Source organism: Panthera tigris, chromosome C2 (assembly GCF_018350195.1).
Source record: "Panthera tigris isolate Pti1 chromosome C2, P.tigris_Pti1_mat1.1, whole genome shotgun sequence".
Lineage (NCBI taxonomy): Eukaryota > Metazoa > Chordata > Mammalia > Carnivora > Felidae > Panthera > Panthera tigris.
In genome coordinates this window covers 20,574,087-20,593,105 of record NC_056668.1, presented here as the reverse complement: position 1 = coordinate 20,593,105, position 19,019 = coordinate 20,574,087, and the positions used below count along the sequence as shown (strand labels likewise).

The 19,019-nt window shown below is 36.8% G+C and overlaps 1 long non-coding RNA gene across 2 annotated transcripts; it reads right to left on the bottom strand.

The window, feature by feature from the left end:
* Positions 1-7,120: 7,120 nt before the first annotated feature.
* LOC122230692 lies at positions 7,121-16,657 on the bottom strand. 2 transcript variants are annotated; one of them, XR_006207740.1, is made up of 4 exons: positions 16,559-16,657; positions 12,927-13,017; positions 8,467-8,543; positions 7,121-7,471 (listed from the first exon to the last, which is right to left on the bottom strand). It is a non-coding gene; the product is annotated as an uncharacterized LOC122230692 (long non-coding RNA). The 2 variants fall into 2 exon arrangements; XR_006207741.1 differs by lacking the exon at positions 8,467-8,543.
* Between the last annotated feature and the right edge of the window lie 2,362 nt (positions 16,658-19,019).

Here is a 19,019-nt window from a genome sequence, read left to right as displayed (position 1 = left end):
GCATCTTTATGTTACTGTACCATACAGAGTATGTAGAAGGAATAGTAGCGTTGCCTGATTCTGTAGAGTGCCAAGAGAAGTGGAAATTAAAAAAAAAAAATTAAAATGCAAAAATACCCAAGCTCTTTGTAGTAGTAATGGATTTCAGTCTTCATGTTTAAAGACTATTATGAAAATTTGTTCTCAAAGAGTTTGCAGTCTTACGCGAGAAACTGAACTTGAATATGACAAAGTACAACAAATGAGTATAGACGTTTCATAAAAGATCTTCGGGCCAAGAACCTTTAGAAATGCATGTTCACATGGAGAACAGGAACATTCTGTCCAGCATTTCATCTCGATTTGTACTATTCCGATGTTTGGTGAGCTTTCCCTATCATGTGAGATTTGTCTTAAAGTTTCGCTCTACTAAAAAATAATAAAGTTTTGATTTATTAAAATATCTTCGAGTTCTGTTTCTAATATTTCACAAAATTTCAGACCGCTCAATTCTTTCCTGATGAAGGATTGATCTGATCCGGTCTGACCATGTGTAGCTATTCTCACTCTTTCCTTTCAGTTGAAGAATCCACACACCGTCTCATACACAGATCCCTGGGATGGGAAAGTTAGTCTTTCCAAGTTGAGTACCTACTCAAGAGAAAAATAAAGGGATTCCTTGTGTTTTAAAATCTTTTTAATAACTAAAAACTTTGCAAAAGGTAAGGCCATTAATTTGCATATTTTATATAAAGATACAGGGGAATAACCCTCAAGAAACACCAAATGATTCCTTTATGTTTTATGGACACAAAATGATATCAGCATTTTAAGTCAATCAAACACTTTGATTTGTCTCATTTCTGCTTGTAGCGATTTTTCAAGTAACAAAGGCCAAACCAGACGTTAAACTCCGTCTCTAGTCAATGACACTCTCGATGTATGAGTCATGCTCTGGCAAGAAACAAATCTCCTCAGACGTGTTGAATTTCAGAGAATGTAATTCAGTAACTGGATGAGGTGTGGACAGGGCCCAGGGAACCAGCTGGGGAGTTGACACAGTCTAGCTACCTCAGGCCTAAAGGAGTGGAGGGGAGAGACAAGGTTATCACGGGCTGGCGAGAGCTGGAATCATGGTGGAGGACCACCTATCTAGACCTGTAGACGTGGAAAGAAGCAGCTATTCCACGACCTGCGTTGTGAAACAGAAAGGGGAAAAGAGAAGAAACGTCCTGAACCTGTTGTTCCTCCTGTCCTCTGAAACCTTGCGAGTGTCTTCTTTTAGGTGAACTGCAAGCCAGAGGTCAAGGGAGGCTGGAGTTGCAGCCTGCAAGGGTGAGAATCCTAGAGCACAGAGAAAAGAGAAAGAACAGAGAACAGAACGAAATCAGGGTACAGTGGGGAAATTTTAGACGAACCAGCTTTTCCTCTTACAAAAATCCCCACTCACAGAATGCATTTATGCATATTCAAATGTATTAACCTTTGTCCAGCTCCTCTCTCTTTAGAGATTATATCTCTTTCACTCCACCCCACTAAGTCATTTCCATTAATTTTATTATGCAAAGTATAGACCCGTTTCCTCTGATTTTTCTTCTTGGCCTTCCCTCCTTTCTTCAATATCCGAGACTTATTAATATGTTCTGCTATGGAGCCACTCCAGGTTTGGCTCTTCAGCTGGAAACAATTAGCCGTGACTTGGGAATTTCTAACACTTCCTTCTTGCTTCTACTAACGCTCTGCACTGAAAGATAAGAGCGATGGAGATATTTCGCTCCCACTGAGATGAATTATGCTATCCTCTACACCTACCTATCTACCCACCACATACACAGGGATGGAAGTAGTTAATATCAATTTTGTTTCAAATCGCATTTCCCTACCCCTGCCTTCTTCATTACTGTTGTTGGTGTTAGAAATTAACCAAATCTGAGAAGGGCTTGAGAGATGAGCTTATCAGAGAGGTGATAGAAACTAGGGTATTTCTGTAAAATATCCTAAAAATGTAGGTGTCTATGGGCTACAATTTTGTATTGTTAATTTAAGGAATAGCAATATTTAATAAAAAGTATTTGCTCGCTGTATATAATTGCTTATTGATTGGATAAACAAAGTTGGCTCTCACCTCTTGACAAGACTTACTACTAGTAAAGTCAGAAAAATCTTTATTCTAGCTTAGAAGGGTCAGAGAGAAGCAAATATTAATGTTATTTTTTTCAGCCATTAAACACACCTTATTGACAGTGAGTAAAAATAGTGAAAGGCTGTGATATGTTAATTAGCAATATAATGCTGCAAAGAAAGTGGTTAAGAAAGAGCTAAGGAAGTAGTAAGTTTCATGTGTTCTCAGGATATCATATCACTGTTTCCTTTAGTGTTAGTTTGGATAACGCAAACTGCTGGAAAAAGCAGACCTAACAACTCATAATGCTGAAACCCAAAGGAAGTTAATTTCTCACTCTCCTGTTTAAGTTAGATTTTCCTGGTTCATGAGTGAATTATCTCCACGATTCAGGGAAGTAGATTTTTCCATCTTGTACTTTTCCATCACTTTCAGCCTTTTGTTGACTGGATCTTGCTAGAGGAAAGAATGAGAGATGTTCTGCAGTGGCCATTTTAAACAGGTCGGTGATAACATATTCTTCCCTGGCTGGATAGAGCTCAAATACCGCCCTGCTCTTGGTATCCTGTTGGGGAGGGGGGTGGGGGTGGGAGGGACATCCATTTTACAAAAACATTCACATAACAATAACATGAAGGACTTTGATTCACATTTCATTGGCTAGCACTCAATCATGTGGCCAAATCTAAGTTCAAAGAAGACCGGGAAATATAGGCTAGGTATATACCTCAGAAGAAGAGAAGATGGATTATTTTTACTGAATACTAGCAATTTCTATTGCATAGGGACTAGAGGACTACAAGAATGACTACTTAACTCTGTAACTCTTTCTAAACATGTATTTGCAATTTTTGTTTTTAAGGTTTAAATTTGCTCTGGAGTGAAATTCTAAGATAAAAGATAAGCTCATCACTTCTATGTTTGATGATTTTAAATGTACACATTTAATCAGTGTAGATTGGATTCAAGTAACTTGTCTTGCCTGTAAATTTGGGTAATTGCATGGGGACAGATTTTTTCCTTGTTTTATTTTCAGATATACTCATCTATTTATATGTAATAGTGTTAAGAGCTACAGTTAAAAAGGGAGAATGAAAATAAATTTCTTTCTACCTCTTTAGAAAACTTGTTTTTATGTACTTATTGCTTCTGAAAACTTGAATATTATTTTAACAATATTTAAAGCCAATCCACAGTCTATTTCAGTTTTGTTACTTCTTCCAGTTCAGCAACATTTGTCATGCGTCTACTAAATGTCAGACATGGTGCTATATGTTGATAATATAATGATAAAGCACAGATTTTTTTTTTTCTTTGCCCTACACAATGTTTACATTCTTGTGTGGTAAAACGATAGCTATCAGTTGAATGCTTGCTAAATTTTCACTTACTCTTCAAAAGTAGGGTAGATGTTATTACCTCCTTCTTATAAACAAAGTCCTTTAAACTCAGAGAGAAACAACTTGTCCATGATTTGGGGATTTATAAAAGTAAATATGGAACAAAACGCTAACGTCATTATTGACACCCTTCCAATCTCTTCATATCACATATGGCAGTTATATTTTTCGTATTTAACTAACATTGCGTCATAAGATGATCTGTTCTGGCAATTTCAATGGAACGTAAGTATATTTCAAAAATGTAAGTTTCTGTATTTAACTTCAAACCATCTCCTATTCTCATTTTCAAATAAATTATGTTTTATTCTAGGGATCTCCCCTCCATTTTCTAATGAAACTATTCTCCTCAACTGTAGCTTTTTAAATTTCTTTTTTGTTCAAGGTGGAGAGATTATTTGCTATTTTTTTTAAACAATGAATAAACAGTGCCATCTTCTGTTGATGTTTTATTCAACAATTGGGAATAAAGAATTGAAAGATCGGGTTAATATAGATCAGCAAAAAGAAGCAAATAATTTGGAGATTTTATGATCTTGGCATAATGTATTACATCTTTGAACACTTGCAAAAAGGCTAATTATTTGAATGGCCTCTTGGGGCAAAGACATATTTAAAACAGTTCTGCGTGATTAATTATCCAAGACCTTTGAATATCCATTCAAACAATAGAGGGAAGGGAGGAGGGAGACAAGTGGCAGTGACAGAAACAGGTGGCAAGTGTTTGTAACAATTTGGTGTTAGCAGTGTTATAGAAATAAAAATTAATAATTTTTTCTGTTTTTATGCCATTAGGCAACCCCCCTCATTTATTTATATCTTTACGAATATGTATTTGATTGTGAAAAATCCTCTAATTACTTATTTGCCAGAAGATGGAAAATAGGAATGTTTTCTTTTTAAATTTTTTTTTTAATGTTTATTATTTTTGAGAGAGAGAGACAGAGAGACAGAGAGCACGCAGGGAAGGGGCAGAGAGAGGGAGACATAGGATTGGAAGCAGGATCCAGGCTCTGAGCTGTCAGCACAAAGCCCCCGACGCAGGGCTTGAACTTACAGACAGCGAGATCGTGACCTGAGCTATAGTCGGCCACCCAACCGACCGAGCTACACGGGCTCCCCCGGAAAGTTTTTTTAAATAAGCTTTTAAGATCCAATGTTAATGAATATTTGTTTATCTGCATGTGGTTCATAGATTTCAAACTTAAGACATAAGAAGTAAGTCTCATAAGTACAAATTATTTTTATTGATTAGCTAAGAAAACATATTTTTAAAACATCTTGATATTTGGAAAATATAAATATTCAAGTCCAATCAGTTCATCCATTGGAGCTTACTCAAAGAAAACAAAACAAGCAAAATTTACCACCCACTCCCCAACAAATGAAGCCTATATATCTGGCCATAATTGTATGACAACATTTGAGTCACTTTTAAAGCATTTTAAAAATAAAATATCTGGATGAGATTTAAGTTTTATGACTGGTAACATTGTCACTAAAGCATCAGCATTTATATTTTAAATCTAGGCCAGTAATTTTTCTTCTAAGGAATTTGAAGTAGTTAAAAGTAAGTCAATGAGAATTAGTGAATTGAAGTTTTCTTATCCATTACTCCAAAAGAATAAAAGCAGGAACATAGATTAAAGGCAGCTTCATCCCATGCTTCAAAAAATCTTGACTCTTGTCAAGCAAGGTTGCTTGCTATATATGATCACACGTTGTGTATTCAGAGACAAATCACTGGCAGAAACAGGTTAAAACGTGTGGGTGAAATTCAAAGCAGCAATATGTGACCAGCACCCTTCACATACTTTAGAGGAAGAATAACCCTTTGTTTTTTGGCTAAATTATTTACAAGGCACTTTTTGCATGATTCTATTTCTTTAAGAGTTATTCTAATGCGTTAAGGTGGGTTTTGTTATATCCATCCTCTCCTAGATTAATATCCATTCTACTGATGAATCTCTCTAAAGGTTTCCCAAATTCCGCAAACACATTTTCACTTGAACTGTTGATTTTGTGTGATAGTAGAGCAATCAGTGCTGGACAGAGATGATTGGAGTTGTATGAAATTAACAAGTGAAAAGTACTATGCCTCCGGGAGTGCTGGATATTTGGGATCCGAAAGGTCACTAGGTTTGAAGAAAGAATCTTCTATTTTTGAGCGCTTCATGTGGGGGTCCTCAGTCTGTTTTTAATGTGTGCTAATACCCATGCTCCATTCCCTGTTATCTAAGGGTATTATATGTTGATTTGAAAATATGAATCACACTTAGAAAACCGTCGATTTCATATTTGTATTGTTCCACTCAGGAAAACAGCAGTGTACAAAAAGGTTTACTGTGACTAAGAATATCAGACTTAGGGAGATTGGAAAATAGGTATCTGCCATCATGTGTACAAATTTTTTAAGCTAAATGCTCTATTTAACCTTATAAAATAGAAAATTTTGTCAGTCAAAAATAGTCACATATTGGCAATTTCAAATGATTCAAGTAAATTAACGGAAGGAGAAATCACTCTAGAGACTTTACCAAAAACAGTTCAATGTACAATTAGGAGATTTGAGAAAAATAGAGTAGATTAATGAAATAAAACATAAGAATAATTTATAAGAGCCAGGAGTAATCGTTTATGCAAGAAAACTTCAAACTAAATTTGGGTATTGCTGGAGGTCAGGGATAGGGGAATACTCCAGACATGGAGACAACGTCATAAATATCTTCTATAGAATGTTTATACATTTTATATCAGGAAGCCAATGTGTGGCCAAGGCTCTATCAGTCCCTGATGACCTTAATATATACCTGTATGGTAAAAAAAAAAAAAAAAAAAAAAAAAAAAAGTAAAATAAGATATATATCTCCAGAAAAAACTTCACAAGTAATAATTTAGTAATATCAGATTAACATAAAACATGGAGGTAAAATTCCAAACACTAGTGTACTGTCTTAAAAATCTAAATGATTCAACAATTTAATAAGACATTTTTAAATTTTATTTTTTTAAGTTTTTTTTTTTTTTTTGAGAGAGATAGACAAAGAGAGTGCATGCAGAAGAGGGGCAGAGAGAGAGAGAGAGAAGGAGAGAGAATCTCAAGCAGGATCTGTGCTGCCAGTGAAGAGCCCAGTGTGGGGCTTGAACTCACAACCACGAGATCATGACCCGAGCTGAGATCAAGAGCTGGATGCTTAACTGATTGAGCCACCCAGGCACCCCTGATACGGGGTATTTGATAGAAAGAATTTGGTGTCACGTTAGTGATTCATGCTGTACAGAGAATTTTTACATTTGCAAACAATAATCAAAGTGGAGGTAAGCTATGCATTTAGTGAGGATAATTTATAGGATCTGTTCTTTGAGTGTAAAGGAATCATACTGGAAAAGCTTTTTTCCTACACTGACTTGGGAAAGTATAGACATCCTAACTGGCACAGAAAATAATTTGGGATCAGGAATGATACATGAATAAAGAATAATTAGAATCATAAAAATAATTCAAATCATTGATAAGTAAAGTGGATTAATATATTTAAAATAACAAAGAGTAAGATTTACAGAAATTAGCATTTCAATTTTCCAAGAGCGTCTCAGAGATTTGAAGTTTTCTAGGCAGTATAAAAATTTTTAAACTTATGTTATGAAAATCATTAAAAAGCTATTTTTATTGTTGTGAGTTTGTGACCCAAAGGGATGTCTTGATCACATCTTGCAGCTTTAGAAAATAACACTGATATCAGCTTGATGGATGGCATGATCTCTGATGGCAGAAGCAATTTCAGTGGCCCAATCAAGAAATTATGAATACGTGTCCCGATAATGTTACAATCAATGGAGTGGAAGTAATGGATACAAGTGACATAAAAGGATATTTTTTAGACTTGGCCATGTGTTATACAAGGGAAGAATTGGAGATGATGCTGAGATTTCTAATTGGGATGATCGAGCAGGTGGTGATACTGTTAACCTAGAGAAAGGAAAGGAAATGAAAAGCCGTGTATTAGTTTCCTATTACCATGGTAACAAACTGCATATACTCTGTGTTTTAAAACAGCACAATTTATTATCATATAGTTCTGAAAGTAAGATGTCCAAAAGGGGTTTTAATCTCCGGGTTAAAATCAAGGTGTTGGTAAGACTTCATTCTTTCTGGAGGCTCTGGGGGAGAATCCATTTCCTTGCCTTTTTCAGCTTCTAGAGTCGGTCTATATTCCTTGGCTGCCATAATCACTTTCCGTCTTCAAAGCCTCCAATGGCAGATAGAGTCTTTCTCATGAGGCTATTTCTCTAATTCTGATTCCTGTGTCCCCTTCCTTCACCATTTAAGGACTCCTCTGATTACACTGGCTTAGCCCAGACAATCCAGAAAAATCTATTTTAAGTAAAACTGATTAGCAATCTTAATTACTTTTGCAAAATTAATATTTCCTTGGGATACAACATGGCATATCCAGAAGTCCTGGGGATTAGGATGTGGACATTTTTGTCAAGGGCATCTATTTTTTCTGCTTACCGCAGTCAAGTTATACTGCAGCCAATGAAGGGTAGCAAAAGAGAAAGATAAGCTTTCAATCATACTGAATCTAAGATTCTGGCTCTATATCCAGATATAAATATCTAAGAAGCAATAGGAAATTTGGATAGACTCATTATTAGAAATTTCTCCAAACTCTTGCCCATGTATAAATAATGCTACGATTAACACAATACACATTTATCAGTGCATGGCCAGGTCAGAAGTCTAGCACTGTGTGGTTTTGTTTTCTGCACAGGGTATCATGAGATTAAAATCAAAGTATCAGCTAGACTGAATTATCATTTGTTGTCTAGGTGGGAAAATGTGCATCCAAGCCCGGTATTGGTGGCAGAACCCAGCTCCTGGCAACTATAGGACTGTGTTTCCCCATTCCCATGCTTGCTACAAACTGAGTGCTGTGCTCAGCTCCTAGAGGCCACTCACACCTGGCCACGTGGTCACCTTCATCTTTAAGTCAGCAACAGCATGTTGAATCCTCTTACTGCTTTGAATCTCTTTTCTTCTGCAACCAGCAGGAAAAAATTATATTATTTTTCATCGTATTTCTTTAATAATTATGGTTACTTTTCTTCATTTTATTTTTTCATCATGATAAATGTACTCTTTAATCTCCTCTATCTCCTCTTCTCCTCATCCCCCTACCACCTCCCCTTTCAAAACCACCATTTTGTTCTCTACAGTTAAGAGACTATTTTGGGGCCTCCGGGTGTCTCAGTCAGCTAAGCGTCTGACTCTTGATTTCGGCTCAGGTCATGCTTTCATGGTTCTTGAGTTCGAGCCCTGCTTTGAGCTCTGAGATGACAGCATAGGGCCTGCTTGGGATTCTCTCTTTCCTTCTCTCTGCCCCTTCCCTGCTCATGTTGTCTCTCTCTCTCTCTCAAAATAAATAAAACTTTGAAAAAAGAGACTGCTTGTTGGTTTGCCTCTCTCTCTCTCTCTTTCTGTCCCTTCGATCATTTGTTTTATTTCTTAAATTCCACATACGAGTGAAATCATATGGTATTTATCTTTCTTCGACTGACTTATTCCACTAAGCCTTATACTTTTTCTTTCTACCCATGTTGTTGCAAATGACAAGATTTCATTCTTTTTTATGGCTGAATAATACACACACACACACACATATATATAATATACATATACATATATATGTGGGATACAGATAGATCTAGATCTAGATAGATATATACCCACACACACCCCACATCTTCTTTATCCATTCATGTATTGATGGACATTTGGACTGCTTCCATAGTTTGGTCATTGTAAATAATGCTGCAATAAATACAGGGGTGCAAGTATCCCTTTGAATTAATGTTTTTGTATTTTTTTGAGTAAATACTCATTAGTACAAATCCCGTATCGTAGGTAATTTTATTTTTTTTATTTATTTATTTATTTATTTATTTATTTATTTATTTATTTATTTTAGGGATGTATGTACTGTTTTCTATAGTAGCTACACCAATTTGCATTGTACTGATGAAACAAATTGAAGACAATGCAAGGAAAGGGAAAGATACACCACACTCATGGGCTGTAGGAACAAGTACTGTTAAAATGTCTATACTACCCTAAGAAATCTTGCATTCCCATAATGCATACTGATAATGAAGGAGCATATATGAAATTAAGGAAACAGTACCATTGATAATTGAATCAAGATAATAATATATCTAAGAAGAAATGTAACCAAAGAGGTGAAAGACCTATACTCTGAAAACTAGAAAACTCTATGATTTTAAAGCCTAGAGTTACAACAGACTCACTTGGGCCATAATGCCAACAGAACTATATAATGTTCTGTAAATGGTAAATGTACATTAATCAAGTAAAATTCATTAGGTTTAGAGTTCAAAAGATCATACAGCTGTGTACAGGGGAGAAGTGGACATATTAGAGATCACTTAGAACTCTGCCTACCTCACTGGCCATTATCATTGTTCCCCCCTTCTTGTCTTATAACTCTTTCTAATCTTTGGACCTAAAATCATAATTCTTATCTTCACTTTGACCCATGGCTTTCTCCCCTACGACAACATTGGTATCTTCCTTCTAACTCTATCAACCACATCTGTGAGCAAGACCTCCTCTTGTCTTTCATTGGTCCCCCAAGTTCCACAGAATACTTGGCCAACTCTCTCCCTCTCTTCCAGGACATGGATGGATAACATGCTGCAGATAGAAGCTTTGGGTTAGAGCCCCAAATTTGGTGTTTTTCGTACAGTGTTATTGGGAGTTTTAATTAAAAGCGAGGGGATGTGGCACCTGGATGGCTCAGTTGGGAGAGCATCTGACACTTGATTTAGGCTCTGGTCATGATCCCAGGGTTGTAGGATGGACCTCTACATCTAACCCTGTGTCAAGCCCCACAAGGGGCTCCACGCTGAGTGTGGAACCTGCTTAAGATTTTCTCTCTCTCTCTCTAAAAATACCATAAAAATGGCCATAAAAAATACCATTAAAAAATGCCATAAAAAATGGCAACATAAGAAATAACAACAAGGGAATGAAAGAGATCTGAGGTTTTTTATTGGACCGTGTATGGAGAAAAAAGGGAAAGGAAAGGAGGCAGGATCGAGAGCAGCAGTGAAGGGAGGAAAGAGAAGCAGATATAACAAACAGCAAAAATTAGTGTAGGTTAAAATTCTTATATTGGTTATAGAATTTTCTTTCCTGACATTAAAACATAAAATAAAAAATAAAATCTAAATACACATGTATCTGTTAGTGCAGTAAAATACTGACACTCTCCTTGGAGAGATTACTGTCGTGTTTTCAGAGTTAGATTACTTGGAGAGAATTACTCAACAAGGCATTTCCCAAAAGGGGACAAAGGTGAGTGGGACAAGGCAGAAGCATTTGTTCTGAGAAAGATGATGGTTATCAGTGTGCAGATTATTTAGAGTTTCATAGAAACGTCAGTCACATAGAGACCAATAAGGAGATGGAAATGAGTAAATGAGTGACATAGGGCTGAACAAAAACGAATGAAGTCTACTTTCTATTCCCCATGACAGAAACTTGCCAAGATGTGAGAATAATTTTTTTAAATTTTTATTTATTTATTTATTTATTTATTTATTTATTTATTTATTTATTTTAGGGATGCAGACAGCCCATTTTTTTTTTCCTTAATGAGAGTTTGTCAGTCAGGCTGAATAACAGTTTTAATTAGCCATCCCCCACCCCCACCCCCCCCCCACACACAAATACAAATAATGTGGACTATACAGTGGCCTTTAGGTATTCACGAATGAGAGACTTCTGGGTTTTCTGTTATGTCCATATTTAGTAGAATTGTGCTAGTCCAAAATAAATGGTAAGTGCAAAAATGCCTTTGCTGATTTAGGTGAGGAAAAATGCAAATGATATGAATAAGAACAAATAACTTACAAATGTTAATCAATTAGACTTTTTAAAAAACTTAAATATTTAGTTTTATAAATGGCATAAACCTGATGATTGATATATAGTTATTGGTTTCGTTGTATTTGTGAAAAGAGTCTGGTTATTTCATTCTATCATTTGCGACCTGGAAAACAGTAGAGACAAATAATGAGAAAATGGAAAGAAACTTAGTGTCTTGTTGAAACAAAAGCCAAGTTCAATTTTCTGCTGACAATACAACCCTTTTATGTCACAGGTGAACAGCCCTGTACTTGGGCAGCTTTATTATTTAATGGATTTGGGGAAGGAAAGGGGACTTGTGTGGCTTTGTTATGAGATAAGCAAATAAGAGGCAATGATGAGAAAGAGAGATTTGATTATATGGGTCATAAAAGTGTTCATTACCACCCTCCCACATTTGTATAAATGTGTCTCACTTTCCAGAGGGACTGCCTAAATACAAGAGTGGCTCTTCAGGAACAAGGAGGGTTTTATTACTCAGGCAGAAGCCCCATAAATGCAACCATGAGATTTGCTTGGGTCTATTAGGAAGGGGCCCTCATCACAGAAGGTCTGCAAAACCCCGTATAAGGTGCCCGAGGGAGCTTGAGGAGACAACTTACTCCTTATAATATCTCTGAAAAGGAGATTTTCAGAATCCTGGAAGAGGAAACGTATACTGTTTAAATAGCTTTTAATTAACTGCAAGTATCCGTGAGTTCTTTCCGAGTGGGGTAGGAAGGGGCTGTGTGAGCCGCAGAGGGATTTGGGCTACATGACAACTTCCTGGGGCGATCGCTTTGCTCTGCTATTGGAATTATTTTCCAAAGTAAAGGATCGTTTTTTAAATCTCCATGGGGGAGTGGGTCTTTCCTCACTCACCAAGAAATAGCATTAGTTAGAGTTACAGGAGCTTATTTATAGTGTTTATGTGCAGCCATGTATGTTAAATATATATATATATACATTAGTTGCTCTGTGAGCTGTGACTTGACAAAGCTCCAGGGGTCTTAGCTTTACATTTGCAGCAGTATTTTGAGCAGAGGAAAGAAACAAAGTAAGGCCAGTTATCTTGTTCTATTACATATTATTCTATAGCCCCTAAACCTGATTAACTTGCTATCAACTGTATTGAAAGAAAGGACTGCTTCAAAAAGAGAAATCTTGTAGGCATCGACTGATGGGATAAAGAAGTCGTACAAAAACTAGTAGCCATGATTGTGTTGTCTCTAGTAGAGAAAACTGTGGCTTTGGATGACATCAATATACAATTTTTCTTTCATTTTGGTTTCAGTCAGACCCTACCCCATCAACCCAAAAGCGAAGAGCTTTCACAGCGAGCTTTGGTACCCTATTGACCTCTGGCTGTTCCTACTGGGGCACACGTGTTGTGCATTCACAAAGCTACCAACCAGTTTTGCTTAGGAGATTGACCTTTGCTTGTGATGAAAACCCTCGAAAGCATGTTGAAAACAAAAAGGATTTTTTTTCTTACTTTCTGAGGCAAATAAGCAGATCATCTGAAGCCTTCATCTGTGATCCCATGACGCCATTCTGACGGAGCAGGACCCAGCTACGGTCATGGCCTAGGGTCAAAGTCACACGTTACCAATGTAAGAGGAAAATCGCAATCCTTTATTTATGAATTGTCCCCTTCTCATATGAGCCACATTTAAGATAGTGTGGACTTTTAATTTATAAATGTATCATGTTTGCTTTACTCTTGATTTTAAAATTTTCTATAAGTTATGAAAATCCATAGTGTGCTCCTCTTTGATAATCAAAGTGTTTTGAAATTCTGGAATTAGGTGCAGACAAAATTTTTGCCAGCATTGGAAGCGTTGAAATTTCTACAAAATGAAATTAAAACATGTGCTCTTACAGAGTTGTTTAAGGAAAGAAATACACGTTCTGACTTTCATATCATACTGCCACCTGCAATAAATTAGTCTTTAGGTAGCAAAGTAAGAAAAATATTTTGCTTCAAATAGAAAAATAATAAAGAGTTTACCTAGCATGTTAGAAATTAAAGGCTACAATCATAAGAAATAAATTGCTTTGACTTTAAGATTTCAAAACTAAATATGTGCTATGGTCAACTTTGACATTTTTGGAGATGCTAAAAACAGGAGCAGGTATTTACTGGGTGTTCACTGTAGGCATCGGTGTTAATTTGAGTCGTTTTAGAAGCAGATGTTAAATGTGTAAGGTTTTTACTAGGGAAATAACTGCAAAAGAAAATAAGGAAAGACTCTGGGAAGTTGGGAGATCAAACCCCAAGTCTGATATGCAAGTGAAGCAAGCCTGAATCCAAGTAAAGAAGAGAAGAGAAGCAACTCAGGAAGAGACATCCTAGCCTGTCATGCAGGCTAATGTGCATTTGGTATATATGCCAAAAAGTTTTGAGCTGAGGTCAGCTGACAATGGAATCCCATGTTTCTCAGGGAAGGGTCTGCCTTAGTTTCCCTGCCACATTCAGTTATCAACAAGGAGCAACCAATGGGAAAAATGTCTTGGCACACATCGCAGGGATGAATTTCCAAGCAAAGCCGCTAAGGTCCTATGTTGATTAGGTTTCCTGTAGCCAAGGGTTTGAGAAGCTCATTCTCATCGGCTGTCAGGAAACTATTCTAGGTGTGTGTGGAAAACCAAGAGTCAAAAACAGAATGTGTTGCCTTTCTACGGAAACCTACAATCAACTTTGAAATCTGCTTTGATGTTTCCCATATCAAAAATATAAATAAATCAAAATCTTTTTTGAGTTGTCGTTCTGAGCAATTACCTGCCTATTGCTCTCCTCTCCTTCCAAAGTGTATCCCTGTAGGACTGCTGACAATATTGGCTCTATCTTTGGCCCTCCATTTTGTTCATGTTCGCTTGATGACCCCCACTGGGGCTATGTGTTCTGAACCTCTTGGAAATTAATACACATACTTTAGAAATGCCCATTAAGGCTAGGTATGTTTTGGCCTCCCATGAATCTGTTAGCAAGAGCATAGTCTTTCCCCTTCCTGATGCACAAGTGGTGCCATGAGATCAAATTAAAGGATAGCTGTCAATTAAGTGCATGCCAAACCCTTTGAGGTGCATGTGAAAAACATTGATCTCATTAAATTGCCGTTTTGTGTGTCCTCTTGCTCTATGAAATCTGTGGACCGAAGTCCAGACTCTGCAGAGAATAACTTCGCAGCTGTTGTGCCTCCTTCTCTGCCTGATCCCCCCTATCAGTACATTACCCTGAATAAAACACTGTGCAAATTGTATGGAGTCACTCCCTTTATTTTCTGGTGTCAAAATGCCTTTTCAGTTGGGGGAATACTCTACCGTCCACTGCCCCACTTTCTAGCAACCCCACATTCCAATGTTTATGCCAAGAAATACATCTTCCCCTCTTCGCTATCAGTGAAAACAGAATATTCCCTAAATCTTGGCATGGTTTTTGGCCCAGTAAGAAAAAGACAGATGGAGTAGACATTTTCAGACTCCCTCTTCTTCTAATGGTCTACATTCTTTTAAAGGAAGTGGTATGTTGGATTGCATATAGCTCGGCTGCTTTAATTGAATAGCAAAGAGTTCTGACCTCTGTAAGTGGGAAAAAGGAAGGGGTTAGCATGAGGATCTCACTCTCTATATGATCTCACTGCTTTACATGTGTGAAATTTCTGTAAATCAAATGTTTGTAAGTTGCAGACACAAGAAGCCTTACGTCACCGTGTGCTTTTTGTCTACACTTTCATCCTCCCTCTATTGATTCACGCTTTCTACAGTACAGATTATGCTACATAGAACATTGTGTTTCTGTGGGTGGGGAGGGGTTGGGAATGGGTATTGGAGAACACTGCAGAATTGTGTGTCTTCACATTGCTGAATATCCAGCAGATCAGTGAGAAAGCAGTGGACAGAGGCTGGGAAAAGTCAGAGTAGGGAAGGAATGACACAAAGGAAAAAAAGTATCCATTTTCAAGGAAGAGTCCTGAAATAGACATTGAAACATTTGAATTCTAATCTATCTTGAATATTTATTAGCTGTGTGGTGGTAAACAACAACAACAACAACAACAAAAATCTAGCTAATGCTTGCGTTAAATAAATCAGAAAAATAATTGTAACAAGTACTTGTAAAATCTTTGAAAACCGTAAGCCCTATACAGACTAAACAAATGTATTACACATTATCGCATGGCAATAAATATTTACACATATTTCTATTGTTCACAAATTTATATTCCCATGATCTGTAACAACTTAATTATTTGGTCACTGATATAAATGCTTTCATCTGAGTAAACTCATTCCCCATACGTATTACAGAAGCACAGCTCTAACATAAATGATCAGTTCATGTAACAAACAGATTTGTTTCAGGTAGACTTAGAATCAAGGTGAAAATAATGCTGCCATGACTCTGCTTCCTTTTCTCCAGTCAGCGTATCTACACTTCTCTTTTCGTATATACTTTTTTCATTTTTCCGGCAGAAAGACAATTGCCTAACCAAGAAGGATAACTCCTGGAAATCATACCCTATTTATTTGTTATTTTATATATAAAATAATACTTACGGCTAATGATCCAAAAGGAAAATAGTACTCCCCATCGTTCTCAGAAAGAACCTTCGCAGGGTAATTCTCACTGGTCGACCTGAGTCTTAGTGCTTGTTTTTGAATCATCCTTCCAATAGGGATGCCCTGTCATAATTGGCCTGGTTTAAATGCTCAACTTTGTTGCCATGTGGAACATAATATAAAAAATGGCCTTTCTGCAGGGCCACAATTGAGAGAAATTTCAAAGAACCAGTGAAAAAGACTTGAGGGGTCTGTAGCTTAATTTGAATTGCTGGCATAAGGAAATAAATACCAATCTATTATATTTATAGTGTTGGAATTAGAAGAAGAAAATTGGAGACTGGTTTTGTTAGACAAAATTCTGACAGCTAGAAACCTGTGCACACACTGGGGCTCTGGGAGAAAAGCGAATGGAAAGGAACTGGAAAAGACTTCAGGCATAGGAGGACACTAATGTGCCTTACATTGAAATCGTGACTTTACCTTCAGTATCACTTCATATCTAATGTTTCCCTGAAAATGTGATTATGAATTAGGGATTCTATAACATCCAATCTACCTTACCCAGTTTGGGCAGTTCCACTCCTCCAGGTCAAGTGGTCTATTCCTTTTTTCTTTTAAGTTTATTGATTTATTGGGGCGCCTGGGTGGCGCAGTCGGTTAAGCGTCCGACTTCAGCTCAGGCCACGATCTCGCGGTCCGTGAGTTCGAGCCACGCGTCGGGCTCTGTGCTGACAGCTCAGAGCCTGGAGCCTATTTCAGATTCTGTGTCTCCCTCTCTCTCTGCCCCTCCCCCGTTCATGCTCTGTCTCTCTCTGTCTCAAAAATAAATAAACGTTAAAAAAAAAAGTTTATTGATTTATTTATTTTATCCTGGGGTGGGGAGGGGCAGAGAGAGAGGGAGAGAGAGAGAGAATCCCAAGCAGGCTCTAAGCTGTCAGTACAGAACCCGAGGCGGAGCTTGATTTCACGAATCATGAGATCATGGCTTGAACCAAAATCAAGTGTTGGATGCTTCACCGACTGAGCCACCCAGTCGCCCATCAGGTGATATATTTCTTATCAAATTCTACTCCTATGTGGGACCATCTAAACAGGAACAGAAAAATCAAGAAGAAACTCCATGTCCTATCTCTCCTACTGTTTCTCCCTATAGTTTCCAAAATATTTTTCTTTTAAGTATATAATATGTTTAAAATGGCATGGGATTTTTCAATGATCAGTTTTCTTGAAAACTTTTTTTTTTTATGTAAGCCAATAAAAATAATGACTACTCCTAGTGCTTTCTAAAGTGTGATGGTAGGTAGAACTGCTTTCTTTTGACAAAGTCTTATATTTTGTCCCTTCTTTTCCCTGAATAGCTTCATGTTCATTTCTTACAGTGATGAATGTACTGTATACCTTAAGGCAGTTTTAACTGTAATCAAGGAGGTGGGAGTGATCCACGCAGGAAATTACAGTAAATTTTAAGTACATGTTGGTCCTTACAGCGTGCTCACTCATCTACTCAGGGAAGTAACTACTCATTTTGTTGTATTTTTGAAATTTGTTCTTTTAAAGTGACTAAATTATAATAATCTTCTACACATTTCCTTTATAATGTACTCATTACCTTAGCTGGAAATGAAATACTTAAAGACCCCAGTCTCACAAGAGTCATACATTCTAAATGTAAGTAATTATCGAAGTTTGAAATAGAAATACTTCATCTATTTACCATTTCATTTTCTGATTAAGTACTGGAGATTTTGAGTAGTGCCGGACTGCAGGGGAAAAAAATCCTTTACTAAATTAAAAAAAAGTTCTTTTTAGCTTTCTTTTTTCTGAGATTCCGGATTTTTCTTTGAGGGAGGAAGAAGAAAAGTTTAATGTTAGGGCAGAGTGGCACCAATCTTTATTTGAATTTGCTGTCAAAGATAGTCCAAGACGTTAACAAATTGGAAAATGAATTACATGATTTTAGTTAGGTGTATGTTGAAGAAAGGATGGATGAACGAATCGATGGATGAATGAGGCAAACCATCTGTCTTGCTGCCCAGGGTTCTTTCAGCTATTCTACATGAGGCTGTTTGTGCCCTTTAATCAAACGGCAGGCATTGAGACTCTCTCACTCCAGACCCTCTACCCCTCCACCTCTGACCCAGCTCTCCTCTTTCTCAACATGTGGACTCTGCATGTCTCCTTCTGGCCTGCTTCTCAAGAAAGCAAAAATGACAGATCTTGGAGGCTTTCATATGGGAGTTTGATGTCCTTAAGTTTTAGTTTTACCTAAGGAAGGTGTCTGATTCATTGGATTTGTTTATAAATTCCATTAAGCTGCTGAACACCAAAGAAATTCATGAATCTTTACCATGACTAATGTAATTAACATGTAAATATACAAATTTCAGTTGTTTGTGCCATGTGTATAAAAGGTGGGTATAAATAATCCAAACTGGAGACAAAAGCAAAATTTGAACTATTTTATAATCTCGTCACTTTCCAGAAGATCTATTTTTTATTATAGCCTTCCTGGGGTAATTTGTCACATAGAATGTTTCCTGCTGACCTGCTTTTTAAGAAGGTGGACCGATTTTGAACAAATGAAGTGTTAGCTAAAGAGCACAAAATATTCTTTATATTTAATTTTTAATATTTCGTCCTTTTTGCTTCAGATATAAATCAATATAAATAAAGGATGATTTTAACAATATTAAATTCAAAGGTTATAGTAGAAAATCGTCAGGGGATACGTAATGGCGCATAAACAGTATTAAAGCCAGTTTATGATCTAACTGATGTTATACAGCTATAGAATAGTCCACATTGTATGAAACGTTATAAAACAATACAGAGTCTACATATAGGTATGATGCCAGAAAAAAGCTATATCGATATGAAGGACAAACTTGAGTAAGTTGACTACTTACGATTGTACCTCATCATATCATCATCATAAGCAGCAGCACAGCATAGTTATGCTGAACTCACTACATACAGCATTGTATTTCATTTAACACTCTCAATAACTCTTTGACTTATTTAT